Genomic DNA, 22,615 nt, shown 5'->3' with positions numbered 1-22,615 from the left:
CTTTTCACACTGATTTCTTTTCACTCTAGTGATATATTTTTAACATGTTTCTGTTCACATTCCTTCCTAAAAGGGAAGGGGAAAAACCATTGTTACAACCACCATCCCTTTGTTTGTTGTTGCACAAAAGAAATACCTCAAAGCAACAAGACATTTAAAAATAAAACGAAGAAGAAGAAGAGGAGGAGGAGGAGGAGGAAGTTAAGTTAGGTAGAATTTATACAACTGTTTTTTCTTCACAGAAATGCCACTGTAAGATTATACTGCTCTGTAGTTCTTTTGAGGTTACTCTTTCTAAATGTTCCTTCACTTAAAGAGAATTATAGAGATTATAATAGAGATAATTACAGGAAATGGAACCACTGAAATTAAGTATTACCTTTCCTGTGCTGTATTTGTGTTTCACCACATTGAGGTGATATTTCCTTATAAGAATTGATTGGTTATATAAATGCATAAATCTCGTAACAGGATACTGCTCAGAGAACCACATGACTGTATCACATCCCAAAGTTTATTCTGATTCAGAGAAAACATAAATGCAGTTCAGTTGAGGGAAAAGGAAAGGTTGCTACTAAGGTGGAGGTGGAATTAAATACCCCTCTATGCATACATAACATTTCCAGTTATGATCGAATTGTGGGGAAAAATCCCAAGACTCTGAATCACGGGGCTCTCAATAAGCGATTAGTGAGCTGTGTGAGATTCTACACTGAAGACAAAAGAAAGTATTTATTCACACAGAACATAGTTAAACTATGCAATTTGCTTCCACAAAATGTAAGGATGGCCACCAACTTGGATGGCCTTAAAAGAGGCAGAGACAAATTTATAGTGTCTAGGGATATCAATGGCTACTAGCCACGGTAGCTATCTGCTGCTTCCACCACCAAATGTAGTACTGGTTTGCCTCTGAAGACCAGTTGCTGGGAGCAGACTGGGAGGAGGAGGTGTTGGAAGCAGAAGATGTAACAGGGTTTAGTGAGCAGGAAGAGGCTGGGGCAGAGAGCAGTTCAGAAAGAGGGGTGGGGGAGAGGCAGAGTGGAAGCAGGCTGCTGAAGAAGCCAGGGAATCTCCCTTTCCTGCTTTGACCAGCTCTCCTCTGGCCTCCCAGAACATGCAGAGAATTGAAGAGGGTGGAGCAAAGAGAGACAAGATGAAGGAGCCTTAGGCTGCTGGGGAAGGGTGTGGGAAGGCAGGAACCTTCAGTCCTTGCAACTGCCTCATTGGGACAAGGCCTGCTTGAAAGAGGTGCTGTGATCACTAGGCCTGTACTGTTGTGGTTTCTTTGAATAAAGAGGTAACTTCACCATCACCAGGTGTTTTATTGCTGACCTACCCCTGACTCCAGCTCCTGACAGGCATGCAGTTTTGGCTAAGCTATATCTTGTTTATGATATAGGTTCGGTCTACTGCATATCCGCAAAGAAAGAATAATTCTGCCAACTGTTGATCCCTTACATTGGGTTTTCTCTGGCCAAACCCAGCCTGGTACACTTCAAATGCTTTGGACTGTAAGTAGCACCAGCTCCATCCAGCTGATTAACTCTATTGGAGATGTCTGAACATGAGCTTTACCAGTGAACTATGGAGCCTATATTATTTCAGAACAGTAAATAAGTTGTTAGTTGCAATATTATCTTGGGAAATCTGGTTCTAGTGATTTTTACAGTATCAAATGAATACCATTTTATCAGAGATTAGTGTTTAAAATGATCCATTGAGGCTCAGCAATAGGGATTTAGTATCTTATAACAGAGGGAAAATAGAGAAAGCACTGTTGCTGATTACTACGTAGAGTACATTAAATTCTAAGGGTCTAGTAGACCCAGTGCGTTGAACAAATAGCAAGATGAAAAATGCACAACTTCCTCTTGATTCCAGTTGAGTGAATTTATGGATCCACTAATCAGCCATGTGATACATTAGATCCACAATATAATAAGGCTGGGGATGTTACTAGCCTTAAGATTTACAGAGATGGCAGTAGATATTAGAGTCATATACTGCTCAGTTTCCCAAAACCCAGCCATGTTTTTGTCAAGATAATGAAAAGGCGCTCCTGAACGTCTATTTGGCAGTTAATATGCCTGCTCAGTTCCCAAAATGTATGGCTCTTTTTTGTAGTAATTCATAAGATACAGACTGTTGTGCCTCTAAAAAAAAAATTGGGATAATGTGAAATTGTCTAGTGACATCATAAGCTTACAACTCTGATGCAACTTCATAAATCTTTCCATAGTGTCGTGTTCTAAAAGGTTGAGCTGGGGGAGGCTAATAAATTTTATGATTGCACATTTCCAGCTCATGAATTCATAACTAGACACTTGAAACTTGTAAATCCCATGTAAGGATGGTGACCTTAAATGTGTGAAGACTTTTCTGTGATATGAATTTTTGTTCCTGAAGACAACAGTCACCCCCTTATCATATATGGATTTGTGACCAATAGTTTCATGGCAAAAGGTTCAGTGAATGCACTTTTCCCTTGGCCCACTGACACAGCTCTCATATATTATATGGGCTTCCTTCATTGCCATGGGCTTCCCCATCCACTAAAAGAGCCCTCTTCATGCAAACAAAATGTGTACTACTCCATTGCAGTGCATAGCTAAGCCTCTTCCCAAGGGTTGTATTTCAATGTGCATAATATATACCATGGGACATAGCAAAAGACTTGCAAGTGGTTGAACCTGTGCATTGCCAAACATTGCAACATGCTACTTAAAGTATCCAGAAAGCCTCAAATGCTAAATGTATGGTTAATAACTATTACACATGTGTAAGCAATGACCCTATAATATATGCATTATCAACTAGCTCCTTTAACACCTAGGAAGCCAGTTCTTGAACAGCTGACTCGGGGTGTGGACTGGCAAAATTATTTACTATTTTATGCAGATTTTCAGGCATAATCAAGAATAAAGTTTGCACAACCATTCACTAAGCTTGCAGTGAGTTTCTATGTAAACAGTAACCCAGATGCGACATCCATCTGTTATTGTTATTGAGGATTATGAGTAGAGATGGCTAACCTTTTTTTCTTGTCTGAGGGCCACATTCAACCTAGGCTAACACTCTGAGGGCTGCATGCTAGCTCTGGGTGTGGCCAGCTCACTCACAGGACAGACCTAGACTCCTTTCTGTGCTGATCCATGCAGATCAATCTGATAAACCGAAGGGGAGATTTCCATCCCGATCAGTTTCCTGTGCTGATTCCACCCTCTTTTTATAGCTTGCCTTAGTACTGCTTTGGACAGTAAAGTGGGGAAAGTGAAGGCATAAATGGCAGATCATAGGGTGCATCCACATAGCAGTTTATTCATGGCTTTCCCCTAACTGTTAAGTTCCACATTATACTTGAGCTTTCCCATAAAAGCCACTTCTGGAACAATATAGTGCAAGTTTATTGCTACCTTCCATGTTATTTGCTTCCAGAAAAGTTCCATTTGCAAATAATATGGAAATAACTGTTAAACCTGCACTGTATCCCACTTTAGTTCCACCGTATTCCACTGTTGTTGCAGAAGTAGCTTTTAAATCATGGGAAAGCTTTAATATAATGTGGGAAATTAGCATTTAGGGAGACGTGAAAACAGAATCAACTGCCATGTGAATGCATTCTCAACCTGCTTTACACACTCTGACTGTAGCATCCTAGACTTACACATCTGTTCCACCCCCATCCCCAGACACAGTTCAATTTCTTCTACTTAATGCCTGAAACAAGTTTCGGCAATATAGCCAGTGCTTGAGTAATGATTGGAATTGTAGTCTGACAACATCTTGAAGACCAGTTCCTCCCCATCCCTTGCTGCAGGACAACCTTTACCTGATTAGCTAACAAGCTATACTACTGAAAAAGAAAAAGAAAATGTTGATCAAAAGGCAACAACTTCTGCTATTCACACAAGCCATTCATTTCCACAATAACTACATGGGGACACATGATGCCCTGCTGGTGGGTTTTTACATAGGCACCTGGTTGACCACTGTGAGAACAGAATGAGGTAGCAAAGAGTCCTTTGGTCTGATCCAGCTGAGCTTTTCTTACAGACTTAATGAGTCTGAAATATTTAAGGGTCAGTTAACAGGATAATGAGAGTTCTGTTACATTAACAAATGACCAGCTGTGTGGTCCACCAAAGTCTGCTTGACCTCTCTAGTTTAATACATTCGGCAGGAAAAGAATGAAAATGATCACTGCTGTTGTCAAGCAACAGTACAAGATTATCTGATATCTCCTTTTCTCTGTCAGAAGAGATAAAATATCACCAGCCGGCTAGGATGATTTACAATGAGGTTTTTGGAAAGGACTGCTCAAATGGTACAGATTTTTCTTAACTCTTTAAAATTATCGACTCTATAGGGTAATTTGGCATGTACTGTAATTGCCATCAGAGACAATTCTCGAAAGTAGGTTTCAGGAAAACAATATTTTGAGTTGACTGAGCTCTGCAGAGACAATTAAAAAAATAAAAATGAGAGATTTGAGGCAAGAGTTCTGACAGTCTCTTTGTATTAATGTTGCTCTGCTTATTCTTGAGCAGGTTAGTATTTCAAAATCACCCCATATTTCCTAAAAGTTTGCTGCCATCATCTTAACTTGGTAAAAACATCCTTTGAGAACTAAACCTCTTAAAAGAATATATTTTTCCCTCAGCAATCCTGAAATGTCCTGAATTATTCATGCGAGCCTCCAGAATAAACACAATAAAGAATGAAGCAGTTAAATACATTTCCTGGGCTCCTCTGTTTTGTGTTTGTGACTATTTTTCAACAGACTGCATTTTAGTCAGCAGCACAGCAAGACGGCAGCATAAGTGCCTTTTGGGACAGGTCTAGAGCCTCATGCCCTCTCTGCATATCCCAGGGAAAAAATAATATCAGAATAGGTCTGAAGGGAAAATATTAAGGGTGTGCACACTCTAAGAATTGCCTTGTACCTGTATGTTGCATGCCCTAAATATTGAAATCTGAGTTTCTCTGTGCTCCCTCTAATCTGTGGTCTAGGTCCTAAGCCACTCTTTATAAAACAAAGCTCTTTGTCCACTATTTACTATAATGGGGAATATATAAATGACTAAAACATTTTCCTGTTTTGACTAAAGTGGATGAACTTTACAGGTACATCAGAGTGGATTGAGTCTACTAAATTGCAGATAGATATATCTAAGGGATTGGGGGGGGCGTTATTTTAAAAAGTAACAGCCTGTAACTTTGATTTTCTGACAGAATCAGATGTGATTTGCAGACATAGTCACACCTTCAGACTACTAAGAAGTTCAGGAAGATGGGTTATGGAAAGATGAAGTGCATCACACCAGACAAACTCCTCAATATCCCAATGATCTTCTGCATATTTCCAGTACACTAATAATCAGTGGTTCTTTTCTGGGGAGACACAGGGGTACACATACCCCTAAACATTTTGTGAATCTACGTTTGGCCTCATTGAGGGGCAGTATTTCAATATGAGTAGGAAAATGAGAGTATGCCCTAAACATTTTTTTTTAGAAAAAAAGCACTGCCAATAATATTCAATCTGAAGTGATAAATTATGCAGCTTTTTCCTTTGATAAGTTTGTTAGGGCTGAGCTATCTTCAAATCCAAGAAGTTAATGAGGTTGTGAACTTAGCTGTTTTCAAATAGTCTGTGTTATACTTAACAATTTAGTTAGGGTTAAGCACATGATGAGTTTTATTTCATATTTCAGTAGGATTGATAGTATCCTGTATTGTCCAGAAGAGAGCCCATGGTAAATGGTGATGAATGCCTAAAGGTGGATTATAGCACAACACTATATTTATTGATACACTGAGAAGTAAATCCCAGTTAATCAATAGGGGCTGACTCCCAAATAAGTAGGAATGTAGCCTGAAGAATGGGACACAGTAGGGTTAGGCTACTCTTGCCAAAGCAGAGATCAAGTTTAAGCAGATCTCTCTTGGGCCAGACTCAGATTATACCTTCCAGGCTCCTCCCTGTGGAGAGAATTAGGAATGTTCTTGACTCTACCACTAGTATTATTGAGGTTTAAGCTTGTTTAACCTGGCTGGGTTCTGCTTACTATTAGTGAACTGACTTCTGAAAACTCATAATAAGCACACCAGTAAAACTATGGTTGTGACAATCTTTTAGAATTTTCTGTCCCATCCCCTGCTTATTACAATGAGAATGCCTTTGCATTCTGGTTTAGCTGTTTTTCTGGTGAGAAAAATAGAAGCAGCAATTTATTTATGACAGATTATTTACTTAATGTTTGGGGAAAAGGCTCAAGGCGCCTTACACTAAGCCTATTGGACCTCTAACTATTCAGCTAAATGTTAACTTTTTAGGAGCTTCAGCATAAAAATTCTCTAGATGGTGAGACAAATTGCAATTTTTGAATCATTTAGATTGCAATAACTTTTTAATTATCTCTTTGTCATCTTCATTGCTAGATGGTAAAGTGCTCGATCCAAGGGACAATATAATATTACAGGCTCCCCCATTTCCTCAGAGTTCTCTCTCTGTTCATCCTTTCAACTTTTTCTCTCTCCTTTCTCCCCACTTAAATTCTTAAAGTAAAATAAAGAATAAAACTCTGTATTTACTGTTTGAAAATGCAGACTGCAAATTAAGATGTTTTGATGCTTGGTAGCACTGAAAGGTGCTTAGTGTCTGCCTCTCTTATGCTACTTTTATGTATTTCAGTGGTGCTAGACTAAACAGATTCCTTTGAATAGTGTCATTCTTAATGTCCCATGGTCCAAGTTTCTTGTTATTTCTACAAGTCTTGAACTTGAGACCCCTTAATCTGAAGTTTGCAGGATGGCCGAAAGAGAGAGAGAGAGAGAGAGAGAGAGAGAGAGAGAGAGTTATTATTATTTATTCTATTTCGTGTCGACCTTTCACAAAATGATCCTAGGGCACATATTGGCATATAAAAATATAACTAAAATAGTAAACAAACCTAACCAACAATCAACAATCAATACAGCACATGACAGGGAAGTCTCCAAAATCACTCCTTCATTATATAAAGACCAGGATAAAAAGGTGCATCAGCAGCAACATGCAGAAGCTGTAAACAGATGGTGCCAGACATGCGTTTGTGCGAAGGGAGTTCCACTTTATGGGAGCCACCACTGATAAAGCCCTCACCTGATTCCTGCCCCTGTGTGGTGGAACCACTAGGAGGGCCTCTTTCTTTCCTGGCCAGGAGATACTCTTTCAGAGATTTGGGCCCCAAGTTGTTTACGGCTTTAAAAATAATTGTGGGCACTTTGAATTAGGTTCAGAAACTAATAGAAAACAACTGCAGCAGCTTCAGAATGGGTGTTATATGCATTCTTGCAGCTATCTTTTCCAAGAACCCTTATAAAGCGAAATTGCAATAGCCTAATCTGGAGGTTACCAGAGCATGGAGTACATTGGCCAAGTCATCTCTATCCAAAAAGGGGCATAACTGGTGACCAGCAGCGGCTGGAAATAGGTACTCCTAGCCATAGAGACTATGTGAGGCTCCTGTGACAACACTGAGTCCTGACTCCTGGCTCTGTAATGCTACTCTAGAGAAAGCAGCTTGGTTGCCATATTATTTATTAAAATTTATATCCCACCTTTTCTCCAATGAGCTTGAGGTGGCATTCTTTTTCTCCCCATTTTCTCCTCATAACAATGCTTTGAGGTAAAGTAAAAGGTAAAGGTACAGTAAATGATCCCAGAACAGTTAGGTCCAGTCAAAGGTAACTGTGGGGTTGTGTTGCTCATCTTACTTCAGGCTGAGGAAGCCGGCGTTTGTCCACAGACAGCTTTCTGGGTCATGTGGCCAGCATGACTAAGCCGCTTCTGGCACAACTGAACATCATGACGGAAGCCAGAGCGCACGGAAATGCTGTTTACCTTCCCGTCACAGCAGTAACTATTTACCTACTTGCACTGGTGTGCTTTTGAACTGCTTCATGGCTGAGTGGAGATTTGGTATCTTAGGTCCTAGTCCAGCACTCTAAGCACTACACCACCACTGACTCTTGCCAGGCTAAGACTGTTATTTATTTTCTCTTTTCCTGGGTCTTTTAATACCATGTCATTTCAGTCCCTGTGGTATGGTTAGTGGTGTTACATCCTGCATTTGAAAGCAAAGGCAAAATGTAAATAAAATAATAAATAACTTATCTTCCAGTTTTTTCAGATTTTGTATCAAGTTTGTATCAACCCTCAATTTCCCAGGAAGTTAAAAGAAAACATTTCAGTCCCTTACAGAAGAACTCATTAAAAAAACACACAACTGAGTGGCAATATATCTGTTTCCTTTGAGTCACATAGCCAGTAAGGCTACTTACCTAAGTACATCTGTGAACGGACAGGAATGAATCTTGTTATATAGTCCTCTGCTCATTAGAATGATTTTACCTTCTAGGTCCAGGCCTTAAGATAAGTGTCCAACCAGCAAGAGCAGCCCACAAAACAAATAAATCGAAAGAGACATACTACTTTATGTAGCCAGCACTCTGGTAACACATAAGGGCTTTCCTGGGAATTAATTAAAGGTGGATGAGCTCCCTGTCAAAATACAGTACAGTTAACGTCAACCGGAATGAACGTTGTGTTGAGGAAAGCAAAACTTGTGCCTGAAGCCGTTCACAAGCAGAATAAGAAGTAGATTTCCAGATTATTCTGTTCGTTTATATTCTTCATAATATCTGAGGGTGATGGAATGGCATGGCTGTGATTCTTCACTCACAAAAGTGGAACCTCAAGTCCAGAATCGGATGAGGCTAACTGAATTGCCTTGGATGCAAGGTGATATATGGGAAACTTTTGAGCAGTTTAGCAAAAGGATTCATGAAACAGAAGCAGACTTAATAGCATTTCAGCTGATTAGCAGTGAAGACAATTCAGTATTTCCTTGCCATTATTTCATCATCATCATCATCACTCTTATATCCTGCTCTTCTGCTAGGAGCTCATTGTGATTTACATGAGTCTCAGAGAGTCTCCCATTTGGCCTGTAAACTCAACAGCACCACATATACTTTGCTTCTGAAGTAAATAATTTCGTTACAGTGGTACCTCAGGTTAAGAACTTAATTCGTTCTGGAGGTCCGTTCTTAACCTGAAACTGTTCTTAACCTGAGGTACCACTTTAGCTAATGGGGCCTCCCGCTGCCGGAGCACGATTTCTGTTCTCATCCTGAAGCAAAGTTCTTAACCTGAGGTACTATTTCTGGGTTAGCGGAGTCTGTAACCTGAAGCGTCTGTAACCCGAGGTACCACTGTATTTCAATATTCATTATGTGGTTGGATCCTAAGGTCCTGTGAACAAGGTTCTCCTTACAGGAAGTGTGTTCCCAGAATCTACTAATGAAAATGGGGTGAGATAATTTCACAGATTGCTCCTTCTCCATGGAGTCCTCTGTACCACAGGAGAAATCACTCTGAGGGGTTGGTCAAGATTTCAGAAGAGGATGGGACTCCAACAAGAAGAGGAACTTGGCAAAAACCAACTCTTTTTCATTTATGAGACCCCCTGCTTGATCAAAGAAACTTACATTCAAAGCTGTGTATCTTAAGATCCAATTAGTGTATATACCTAGTATTCAAAATATGTAATCATATTCGCTTCTAGTCTTCCAGCATTTTCCAAAACCACACCTTCCAAATTAAACCCATATAGATAGCACCGATAGAATAAAATAATAAAATAAAATATTTCCAGGGTTTTTTTTGTTTTTGTTTTTTAAATCTCATTTTTAGGTTTTCTGGAAGCAGAATCTTATGTTTTTCTCCATAATGAAGAGTTCTTTTGTTAGGAAAGACTGTGTTTGTATGAACCAACCAGCTAAGGTTGATTTTATTACTATTGTTAATAAATAAGAGCAACTTCACAGCAGGATATATTAAGCCTCTATAGATGCTTTTAATTTGATTCTTAGTAAGTCACAACCGTTATCTCAAAATAAATTTCCTTGCTCTATAATTAGATTATCTCTTATATTATATTGGTATTTTCATTTGAGCATTCTACTGCATTTATTCTCAATAATGAAATATCGGATATCAAACGATTAGAGCAATTCTCTGTTCATCAGTGCAGTTCTGGTATTTCAAATGTGAGATGAGAGAATACAGCAGAGAATATATTTATGATTAACAAGCCCATTGCTGAGGGGAGGGGTGGAGAATGCAAAGCAGGCACAGAGCAGCTTTAAAAGCCCTTTATAGCACATAGGTAATGGCAGGTGACACCAGGGGCAGGAATAGTAAGTGTGGTCCCAGTTGCCCTCTATTTGTTTCATGGACATGTGGATGCAACAGTGTGTATGGTGTTGCAGCAATGGCTAAAACCTACAGGAAAATATAATTCTCAAGTACAAATTCATAACAAACCATGGCTTTTTTGTTGTTTTTATAATGCTTTCTGCAACTTTTGTGTTAGCTATTTATATGAACAACCCTTGGGCAATTACAGAGTCAGGCATAGAGCTTGCTCACTGATTGCCTTGGAGTGGATCTGTCAGGATCAGTAGGAATATCAAATCTTGAATGGCTCAAATCATTTGCGATAGCTCTCCATTTCTATTTTTAATATCACAAAGTATTTTATTTTTATTTTATTTTTTAAATCCAGTGCCACTTTGCAAGCAACACAATTATGTAACAACTCAAGACTTTCCTGGAACTTGGTGTTTGGTAGCTTTTTACAGTAGGCAATGCCTACTGATGTTAGAGCCTCTACAGGTGTTAGAGCCTCTTTATTTACTTGTTTAAAGCAGCCCTTCATCAGTGCCAACACTGAAGTGAGGTCTACATAAAAGTAAATACTTTTTTAAAAAATTATTACTCGTAATGGGAGGGCATTTCACAAATAAGGTGGGACCACAGAGAAGACCAGTCACCACCAAACTTGTCTTCCTAATGGTGGTAGGCCAAGAAGAACCCCTCTCAGCATCTTGTGGTGGCAGCACCAGCATATTGAATTAGGCACAGAAGCAAATAGGCAGACCAGTCAAAATTCTGGTGGCAGCTAATGGAAGCTTCCAAGTCATTTTCCAAGGACAGCTTCATGTACAAGAGGTGCTGGAACTCACCATTGAACACCTCCTTCATACTCTTAGAATGGCAATGGGGCCTACCTGAGAGGTGCCAGCACTGAGTTCTGTTGAGTTCCTGCTGAAAAAAAAAGCCAGGAACAGTAAAAACCTGTGAACTAACTGAAGCTGGAAAAAGGTACTCCTCACCACTAAGCTCACCTGAGCTTTGAGGGACAATGTTGGATCTGGAAGTACTTCCAGATTTCTTATCTTTTACTTCAAGGAAATAAGAACTGCATGCAGAACAGACTGCACACATAATTTCTTGGCAGCATTCCACCTCAGTTTATTTGCCGCTGCCGCGGCGGTGGCTATTCATATGCAACCCATCTGACTCGGTTGCCCCAACCAGTCTGGGCAGCTTCCAAAAATTAAAACATCAAACACACTAATATTTAAACTTCCCTATACTGGGGTGCCTTCAGATGTCTTCCAAAAGTCAGATAGTTGTTTGTTTCCTTGACATCTGACAGGCAGGCATTTCACAGAGTGGACATAAGTACTGGGAAGGCCCTCTGCCTGTTTCCCTGTAACCTCACAATGAGAGAACCCCTAGAAGACCCTCAGAGCTGGATCTCAGTGTCCGGGCTGAACAATGTGGGCGGAGAAGCTCAAAGGGCCCATTACTGAATTCAAGGAATGGCTCGGCTTACCTGCCTCAGGTGACAACACAGAATAGAGCTGGGTGTCATCGGCATATTGATCCCCATTATGTTCTACCTGTCTCTAATCACATACCCATGAGCAAAGCCAACAGGACAAACCCAATCAAGCATACAGGCTGCAATCCTTTGCACACTTATCTGGGAGTAAGTCTCAATAGAATGGGATTCACTTCTGAGTAAACACACTCAGGTACTCTTCAAAATGAAATTTAAATTAATATTTGCTGCTAATATGAATGGCTAATTATTAAATTTAGGAATAGGAACATCATATACTTCAATGGAGTGATAAACTAGTGATTTCCTTTTTCCTAATCAAGTTTACATTAAAAATAAAATAAAGGCTTTCTTTCTTTCTCATGCTGCTCATTGTATAGACTGAAGGAATGAAAAACAAAATTGGTATCTCTTATTACTTCACTTGTTGTGTTCCAATTTGTAAGTTATTAAATTCATATGATTAAAATCTGCCATATGAAATGTATCCCATTTATTTTAGAAAGAAGTCATTCTTCTAGTTAAGGGTCTCCCTCCTCTTCCTTCCTTCCTTTCCGTATACAAAGTAGCCCTCCCAAGTTAACTGGCAGGATATTATTTTTCTAGTATTAGGGATATGAAAGCAATGCACTGATGTGATCAGATCAAATGAAGAACAAAAGTGTTACACTTCACAAGTATTTTATAATTCTGCAGCATGAAAGATCAAAATGAATGAATATCATAAAAACAGAAGAAAAAACTAAATTGATGTTATGCTTTTTTATTTAAAGCTGCATTTTCTTAATAGAACTCTTGATGTTAGGGGGGAAATAGCTTGTTTCAAAGCTTGTTTAGAGTACTTTTATTCTGCTGCCAATCTGCCCATGACAATTCGTGTTTGGGCCATTTATCAAACCATTAAAACTTGAGACCTCCACTATAATTTTGTGCACATTGACTTGGCAGCAAGTTCCACTGAATAACACAGATTGCAGTAGACTATTATGGATAAGTCCTAGTCAATAGCCATTTCCAGAACAGGAAAAAGGCAAAAGCTGCTTCAGTTGGGAATGACTCACCTTAGTTGTAAGGATTGCCAGTAGTTAAAGAGTGTGAAGCACTTTGGACACCTGCAAGCATTTAAAGCACTATACAAATACTAACGTGTTTTAATGTTTGTTTTGTTTTTGGAAGTCAGAGGTTCAATTTACAATCTAGTGGTATATAAATTTTGAAACAAATAATAATGAATATAGGGATGGGGGAGAAATTATCTTGGTGAAATTATATTAATATGAATCTACCAAGTCAATACTTCAAGCACCAGTACATTAAGCAAATCTAGACCAATGCCTCATCCTCCAAAGTTGTGACAGTTGCGATGAAGTAGAACAATTTGCTTGATGGAGAAAATTCCTCCCTGGCTCCAAATACAATGACCATGGAAGCTATAGCAAGGTCCCATACCCTCCAACATTTCTTTGATTTCCCATTCCATAAAAATATTTTTAATTTTTTATATTCCACCTATCTGACTGGGTTTCCCAAGCCACTCTGGGTGGCTTCCAGCATATATAAAAACATAGTAAAACATTAAACATAAAAAAACACTCCCTATACAGGGTTGCTTCAGACGGCTCTGGGGTCCATACCACCGAACATTTATCCAATGAAAATAGGGGCATCCTACCAAACCCTCCAACATTTATCCAATGAAAATACAGTAGGGCCCTCCTAAGGAAAATTGGAACATTCTGGGATCAAATCAGAAACCAGGACAGCTTCTGTAAATCATGGACTGTTCCAGGAAAATGGGGACACTTGGACAGCCTGAGGTCCTTAGGCCAATTTGCCCGCTCCCCCACTGAGTGATCCCCCAACAGACTGAGTGGATGAGTGGAAAAATCTCACAACAGTCAGCAAAGAGGTGAACCTGCACCTGGCTACTCTCTTAAATAAGGCATGAGCGGACATATCCCAGCCACCATGCCCCTGCCCCAATTGGTTGTGCAGGTGAGGCCTGCATCAGATGGAAAGTCTGGGGCACCTAAGGAGGGTGGTGGCAGGTGAGCATCCTCTCCCTCAGACACACAGGAAGATGGTGGTCCTCCAGGACTAGCCATGGTCGCACTGTGTGACCAGCACCGCTCCCCCAGAGCTCCAGGTGAGTGGATAATCCAGCACTGCATCTTGCGATGATTCAAACTCCCTCTAAACCTCAGCTTCTAGGGTTCATTTGCATACATTAGGATTTAACTTTACCTGTGCTACAACAACATAGGTTCCTTGCCCTGGAGGCTTTAGTTCTAATGAAATGATAGGTATAGGAGCCCTGATCCAGACTTGGACCTCAGGTTGGGGTGAAGGGTCAAAGGCCATTGTTCAGCTCAGAACCCCTATGCATTGTATTTACTGTACTTTTCCATGTATAAAAAACAATGTTTTTTTACTCTAAAATAATGTTCAAAATCTGGGCTCGTCTTATACATGGATATCCCTCCATTTTCTTAAATCAGAGCCCCCCAAATAGTCTTATACATGGGGGTGTCTTATAGATGGAAAAATACAGCACTTTAAAATTGTAATTTCAAAAATTCCAACAGCAACATTTGTACATTTGCTTATTGCATTAATGGTATCATATCTACTTTGGCTCTTACAAATATATACTGTACTAAATTGCTTCCTCGTTCTCACTTGCAAAGATAAGATTCCAAGTGGAATCACACCTTCTAATCAGTTTAGATCTAAGGTTATCCATATATTTCCTTTCTTTTTTTCAAGTAAAGGGGATAGCAGAGCTATAGCGCTTTATTTGACAAAGGTGAAATAAGGAGGGCATCCATTTTATTCTCTTGGTTGAGGGTGATTTGAAAGAAAGGGATATCCCTTAAATAAGGGTCATCTAGCAACCCTAATTGTATCCTGGAGACTTAGTACAGCAACAGAAACTGTCACTGTTAGTCAGACAAAGCTGTGCTTTGCTCAATGAGCAGTCCCATTGGAATCAATTACTTTGGCATTCTGCATTTAAAAGAAACAAACAATGGAGTCACTTTTGAGAGAAGTAACTTAGATTTGCAGGATTAGGACCTAAGCCGTCATTAGTAATTTCCCTGTTTAACTACATTTTACAATTTAACTCCCAAAATGCTGCATCAATTCACACATTTAAGAACAGACTGCAATTCTATCCAAGGAGAAACGAGTAAATAAAATATTGTACTAGTTTATTTTATTTTTGCAACTGCAGAACTGTCCCCTTTGACCACCGCCACTTGAAAAATGTTGGTATCTCAATATAGATAGCCACATTTCTTCATTTCATTAGGGATTCTGAAGTATGTCTTCAAGCTTTATGTATGCATCTATCTCTATATAGTGTGAGGCATGTGTGACCAGACTATTAGTCACTGCTCCATCCAGCTTAGAGAATCTAGAGCTAACAAATAAGAAAGAAAATGTAACTTGAAAGGATGGCCATGTTACACTCCATGGGAAACTGAGGCATCTGATCAAGGCCTGTATTTTAAAATGAGCTTAAAGATATATTTGCAAATGTTTGTATGTTTCATGCCAGGCAGAAACCAGCTGGCTAAGTGCTTTGGCAGTTGTTTATCTTCCTGCTCTCCTGAACAAGGGCCCCCCTGATTTATAGCAGTAGCAGGAGACAAGTTTCTCAAAGTTGTAAAAGGAAATTACAGGCTGGGAGCAAATGATACACTGACCCTACATATTACAGAATACAATCAAGCTGCAAAAACACTAATTAAGAGTTGGTAAATAGTAAGATTTATTGTTTAACAGAAAATAATACCATGTGCCTCCCATCAGACTCTAGCCATATTTTCCTAAGGTTTAAGGTATACTGAGAGAGTTAAAGGGCAATAAATTTTGGGAAGAGCTAATGGGAAAAGCAGCTGGCTGGGAAAGGGGGGTGTAAACTGCAGAGGCTTCTTTTGAAGCTGTTTTTACTGAGTTCCTTTTTTACTTTGCAAAGGCCTTTTCTTCTAAAAAGCTATCTATGTTATGTATGAGATTTGTTGGCTTAATGTAATTATGCAAAGGATTTAGAAAGTAAGAAATGTTAGATTCTTATGTTAGATTCTTATTTCATTGATGGTGTGTGAGAATGTGAACCCAAGATCTCTGTTTAGATAGAATTTAATACCATGAGCCATTTGTTTTGGAATGCAGGGGCAACAGGGGCAAAAGGTGATCTGGTAATTAAGGTGCCTTGTCGAGGCAAATGTAAGATATATGGCTATTTGTCTGCCATTTATGGATAGAAGGAAATATAGCTCTTTGTCTCCCATAAAAGGTAATAGGAAATGGGTGTATCTTTTATGATTGGTTCTAGCAAACAGCCAATAGGAATTTCAACCAGGCTGATTGGACAGAGGCAGCCAAAGGAGGAGCAAGTGGGCTGGGCTGAGGAAATATAAGTGCTGGCCATCAGGGCTGGAGGGGGCAGAGCCTTGGTAACCATATACCACTGTGCCTATCATTTATTTGTCTGACAAATAAATTATTATTTTAATTTCTCTATTGCTGCGTTGAATATTTCATTCCAGCTAAGCGTTAACCACAAGCAGGGTGCTACAAAACCACCAATGGGTGGGATCCAGCCTAGGTTTGTTGCAGTTGCCCCATTCATTTCAATTGAATGTTAGTCTGGACTTTCTCCATTGACTTCAGTGGGACATGACTTACAATGCAATCTAATGCAAGTCTAACTCAGTAAATCCCATTGAGTTTATTGAGGCTTACTCCCAGAAAACAAAGTATTTAGGGTTGCTGCCTTAGTCCGGACCCAAAAAGATATTTTTGTTTAAAAAGAAGAAGATAATTTCCTGTTTTCTTGCCCTGGAGTATTTTCAAAAGAATTAATAACTACTCAAATTCATAAAAGTAATTCAAATGCATTTTTCTTTGACTTTTTATATTTCTATGCCACTTTTCATTAAATTAACCACAAAGTGGCTTACAAACATTAAATAACAAGAACATAATAGAACATAATAGACTATCACTAATATAGAATCATATAGAGTAATTAACAAATCATCAGTAAAACAATTACAATCCATAAAACACTATTAACAAAATGACTAAAAAAATAAGCTGAACAGCAGCAAAAATTATTTGGCCATTCCTGGACAAACAAAGGGAAATGCCTCTCTCTTGCACCAATTTTTTAGAAATTAAGCAGTGTTCAGCAGGCCCAATATGACAAATGAGTATTTTGGGGGAATGCAAATAGATTTGTGTTTATATTCCAAGAACCAAAGGCCACTTTTGCAAATCAAATAGCAATATAAAGCAAACTTGCTAATGGGAATTGACTAAGCAGTTTCGGGGTCTTTCTCAGAACATTTTACAGCCTAGCTACCTATAAGATGTTGACAACGTAAGAATTGTCTTACACTATCAAATACTGCAGTATGTCTCCAGCAGTGGCCAACTGATGGGAAGGTCACAAATAGTGCAAGATAGAAGCATTTTCCTGTTGTTTGTCCAGGGGTGGCCAAAGATAATTTTGCTGCTGAGACAGAACAGCAAATTAGCACACAGACCCCTCCAGTCAAGGTGATTAATAATATTCAAGTCTGCCCAAGTTATTTTGGCGCCTGAAGTAGAAACCTCACAAGCATTTCTCAATGCGAGTAAAATGATGATGATGATGATTAATTAAAAATATAAGAATTTGCATGTCCTTTCATGACACCCCAAATCAGCTGCCAGTCGTGCTTGTCTCTTGCCTCCAGTAATCAGAGGTATATTACCTATCAATTGAAAGATTTCATTAAGGAAGCCATTCTATGCACAAGAGCAAGGGTCAGCAACCATTTTCAGCTGTGGGCCGGTCCACCATCCCTCAGACCATGTGGTGGGCTGGACTATATTTTTTGGGGGGGGAAATGAATGAATTCCTATGCCCCACAAATAACCCAGAGATGCATTTTAAAGAAAAGCACACATTCTACTCATGTAAAAACACCAGGCAGGCCCCACAAATAACCCAGAGATGCATTTTAAATAAAAGCACACATTCTACTCATGGAAAAACACACTGATTCCCGGACTGTCCACGGGCCGGATTGAGAAGGCGATTGGGCTGCATCTGGCCCCTGGGCCTTAGGTTGCCTACCCCTGCATAAGAGTCTGGTGTAAAGGAAACCAGTGTAAATTAGGCTGGCATAAAGTGTCATCAGAACCCAAGTCCTGCTCTGCCTAAGCCCGACAAAGGGAAAACAAGCCTTTAAATCAGGATTCTGTGCTGAGTTTCCAGGACACGTAACCAAGCTAAATAAGCTTAGGATCCAGCCTCTCTGGTCCCACTGCCACACACACACACACACACACAGAGAGAGAGAGAGAGAGAGAGAGAGAGAGTGAGAGAGAGAGAGTGAGAGAGTGAGTGTGCTCCCCTTTAAGGGGGACTAAATTTGCTTCAGCTTAGCCAAGTTTCACTGGCGTATATTCAGCTGAGCAGAGGTTGGGGACTTAACACTAGCTGAGCTGGGAATCAACCGGCTGGACTGGGCATCTGCTACGTCTTAAACTGCTCATCCCGGCAGATCTTGCCAGAGGATTGCTCCCTTAAGCTCTCTTGGCTACTAGCTAGTAACAGCCTGTGGAACTACCCTCTTGGACCCTGTGCCACTCAGTCCAGCTTATTTGGATGACACTGGGGGTGGGCAGGACAGTGGTGATGTGAGAGCTGTGTGGATGCGTTGGTGGAGTCAATCTGCTAGTACAGCAAGGGGTCCTGACCTTTCTACTGCTATGCTTGTGTATCATCCAGGTAAGCTGATGCTGGTGTTGGGAAGGTGGCTCTTTGGCTTTGCCCCATTCAACTGACCACTATTAACAGCCTTTGATAGGTTGAGCCAGTGTGGTGTAGTGGTTAAGAGCGGTAGTCTCGTAATCTGGGGAACCGGGTTCGCGTCTCCGCTCCTCCACATGCAGCTGCTGGGTGACCTTGGGCCAGTCACACTTCTTTGAAGTCTCTCAGCCCCACTCACCTCACAGAGTGTTTGTTGTGGGGGAGGAAAGGAAAGGAGAATGTTAGCCGCTTTGAGACTCCTTAAAGGGAGTGAAAGGTGGGATATCAAATCCAAACTACTACTACTACTACTCTTCTTCTTCTTCTTCTTCTTCTTCTTCTTCCACTGACAAATTACCAAAAGAGACGTGCTCAAAGTATTTTCCACTTTGCTTTCTTAGAAAAGAAAGAAAAGTCAGCTGAATAGTCGAGTAAGCACGTCAAGTGCTGTTGATTTGATTCCCCCACCCCCCAAATAAAACACATTACTATTCCTTTATAATTTTTGCTTCTTTCTGAAGCACATGATATGTTCCCTTATATTATGCAAATTGACTCTTTCTTGCCTTCTGCATTAACGATACCTTAAAATTATGAGAGCAATGAATGCCTTTGTGCTCCAGAGTATTTTAAATATTAATTCAGCTTTAAAGGCCTGTTCATTTCTCCAATGAGTGTTTAAAATGAATGGGAAAATCTAATGTGGGAAAGAAAAGATTCCGCTACACTGACTTTTGCAGGGACATGTGGGAAATTGGTAGCTGAATTCTCCGATACCCAAACCTCATGTTTGACATGCAGGCAATGGCAATGGGATAATTTTGTGATGAATTATTCAGAAGACAAATAAGTCCCCTTGTCTTGGGAAAAGCTGTGGTGTGAATCAGCCTCTGAAAGTTCATCACCGTTAATGTGTGTCGGTTTACAGCTGTGTGCTGGTGACAAGCAATAGAACTTCCTCAAACTTGGCCCTCCAGATGTTTTTGGCCTACAACTCCCATGATCCCTATCTAGCAGGACCAGTGGTCAGGGATGATGGGAATTGTAGTCTCAAAACATCTGGAGGGCTGCAATAGAATAACACATGTTTCAAGTCATCTTTAACCATACATTTTGACATCCAGTTGTGGAATGGACTTCAACAAGCAAGATCTGCCTTCCCCTTCCTATACTACCCCCCCAAATGTCCTTCATTGGATTGAGGTGAACAAGGGCTGCATGGAGTATCCACCTTATTACATCTTTACCCTAGTCTCTGACACTTGATAGAGAGCTTTTAAAATATTTTAATATTGTGTTTCTAAATTGTTGTTGCCTCTCCTGGGACCTCATGGTTGAAGGCAGGCAAGACAATGCAAGATGGAGGGAGAGAGGGAGGGAGGGAGGGAGGGGAAGAGAGATTTCTAAAAATGTAACTGAGTGAAATGCATAAAAAGCTCACTTCTTTGTATTATACAACTTTAATAAAATGAAGGGGGAAAGTCATAAAAGTCAACTATCCATCAAAAGCAGAGCAATCCCCGAGCATTTTTAAATATTTCATAAAGATGTATAATTTGTATTCTTCCATATACAGTTGTATCATAAGAGAAAAATGACAGAGTACTGCAATATTTGCATGTATGTGTGTTAAAAAACAATAACCATACACAAACAGTGTGATTCTTCATGTTGGGATGTAATATAGAGTTCTCGAGGGGAAACAAACACACAACCTTTTCACATTTATCTCACTATGTAGGTCTCGTTTTTCAGGATGTATAGACTGTAAAATAACTTGGGTAATGCTGCTGTAATAATAGCAGTGGTAAATATTTAAACAAGCGTCTTTTCTGGAAGCAAAACAAAGAATGTAATGCTAAGTTCCAGACATGGCTGAAGAAACTGATTTTACCCTTTACTGAATGTTTAATTCTATTTTTATTTACTTATGTATTTTACATTTAGCCCTGCTTTCTGGCTCATGTGTGGTCTCTCATGGGAACTTTCAATACAACAGCAATGCAAAGATAAATAATTTTAAATATTCTGAAAAATAATTGGCAAATAGCCAATCATAAAACAGTTATATAAAGCTATTTAATAGCCTGGTCCACAGTTTAATCAAACCATATAATTCAACTTTAAGTTCATATTTGGCCAAGCCCAGTGGCTGGCTCTGAGTCTTTTATTTTAGAGGGCAATCCTATGATAAGCTCTCCTGGGATAGGAATAAGAAGTCAAGAAATGCAACCTGGGAATGATGAATGACAGGAACAAAATGTCATACCAACAATACTGTCTATTCTGACTGGTCTCTTTGGTGAGAAAGCCCAAGCAGAGATTTAAAATCGCAAAACATGCAGCCAAGTAAAGCATGAAAATATAGACTGTAAGACCTTTAAACTATCCCCTTCTAAGTTGCTTCCAAAGCTCCTCTCTTAACTTAGCATAGAAAGAGACTACACTTTCGGTAAATTTTAAATGGTTTACTTACAAACCCTTCAAAGGTCAGATTCATGTGCTTTTCTATACAGCAGCAAGAAAAGACAGGCAATAAAATTAAAAATGGTAAATGTTTTTATATTATTTGTATAGAAAGTGTATTAGAAACATGGAGATGGCTTGCTTAAGCCACATGATCTAAGCTTGGAACATCCGTCTTGAACCTCCTTACTGGTAGGGTTCAATGATACAGTACAAGTGAAAGAGCAAAGAGTTTGGTAACCCTTCCTCTCAAGGTTAGAGGAAGTTACTTAGCTAAGCCTGGCAGGACAGCTTATTCTATGATCTTAACTCCTTCATGTTGGTTACACGAGGGGGATTTATCCCACACTTTTCTGGCATGGAATATTCCCAGCCCTACCAGGAGATGCCAGGGATTAAATCTAGGACATTCTGCATGAAAAAACAGATATGCTACAACTATGGCCTTTCACAAACTCTTTGAACCAGCTTTATGGGGAGATTGAAGTTTTGCTACAAAGCAGACCCAAACTGCTGATTATTGAGATTTTACGCCCCCCCCCCCAAGCCACATGCATGGGTAACAAGAATTAGAATTTAAACCAATCAGGTATCAGAGTTGAGTTTGTTTGTTTTTAAAAAACACATTTCTAATATTTTAGGAATGGCTTCCCTTTTCTATTTTTACCCCCCCTTCCCAGTTGTGTGGGATTCAGTAATGTTTATATTTTCTACTTGCCGAAGGATTCAAACTGTTTCTGAACAGATTTCCTTGACAGCCAAAGATGCACTTTCTGTATTATTACTTCAGGATCCAACCCCCTCAACACACACACACAAACACACACACACACACACAGTCTTATCATGAAAAGCAAAGTCATCAATCATTTCAGGAAACTGACTTATATTCTCCACACTGTGGTACTTAACTGGATTACAGAGCAATTTTTTTTTACTCAAACTTGAAAACTGTGATAGAAGTAATCAAATTGTTCTAGTCACATTTTAACTGTGGTGAATAGATGACACTAACTATCCTTCCTTATCTTGCTACCAATGAGGCTTAGCACATCTTTATTCATGAAACATCACAGTAGGTTCACTAGGGAGATGTACCAAGCTGGAAGATCAGTGTTGTTGTTAGTTGTTATTTTCTCACTCCCAACCTCTTCTTCAGTGTGGAGGTGTGTCCCCCTTTCAATTGCAGTGTCTTTGGAGTTATCATATTTTTGGAATAATCTTTGCATCCTCTTTAATTTTGAAACTGGGCTCCCTGTTGAAAACGAATAAACCTTTTTTTTTTTTACAATAAACAAGATTGACAGTGTAATGGGCAAATGTTAGTTGTATTTCTTTCTTTCAGACTGCCAGCTTAAAAAGAAAAAAAAGCCCCCAAAACTGCAGGTGCATGCGTAGGCTGAAAGTAGCTGAGCTCTAAATTGCTCCTCCTGGATCAAATGGTTCTATGCTTAGCTTTGGCAACTTCAGCCACTTTAATAAGGAATTGTTGGTTGTTTGATATGGTGGTTAAGAGAACAATAATAAAGGAAATCCTCTGGTTTGCAGTTAAGCAGAGTGCCTCAGGCTAAATTCCCACTCACACTGAAGAAAATTT

General features: G+C 39.6%; 1 long non-coding RNA gene across 1 annotated transcript; it reads right to left on the bottom strand.

Moving 5' to 3' along the window:
• Positions 1 to 15,386: 15,386 nt before the first annotated feature.
• Positions 15,387 to 16,313, bottom strand: LOC310849436. Its single transcript, XR_014566908.1, has 2 exons — positions 15,593 to 16,313; positions 15,387 to 15,560 (listed from the first exon to the last, which is right to left on the bottom strand). It is a non-coding gene; the product is annotated as an uncharacterized lncRNA (long non-coding RNA).
• Positions 16,314 to 22,615: the final 6,302 nt, after the last annotated feature.

Source organism: Podarcis gaigeae (assembly GCF_964106915.1).
Source record: "Podarcis gaigeae genome assembly, chromosome: 7".
NCBI classification, from domain to species: Eukaryota; Metazoa; Chordata; class Lepidosauria; order Squamata; family Lacertidae; genus Podarcis; species Podarcis gaigeae.
Note: the sequence above shows the minus strand (reverse complement) of the source record. Positions and strands in the feature narration are given on the sequence as shown.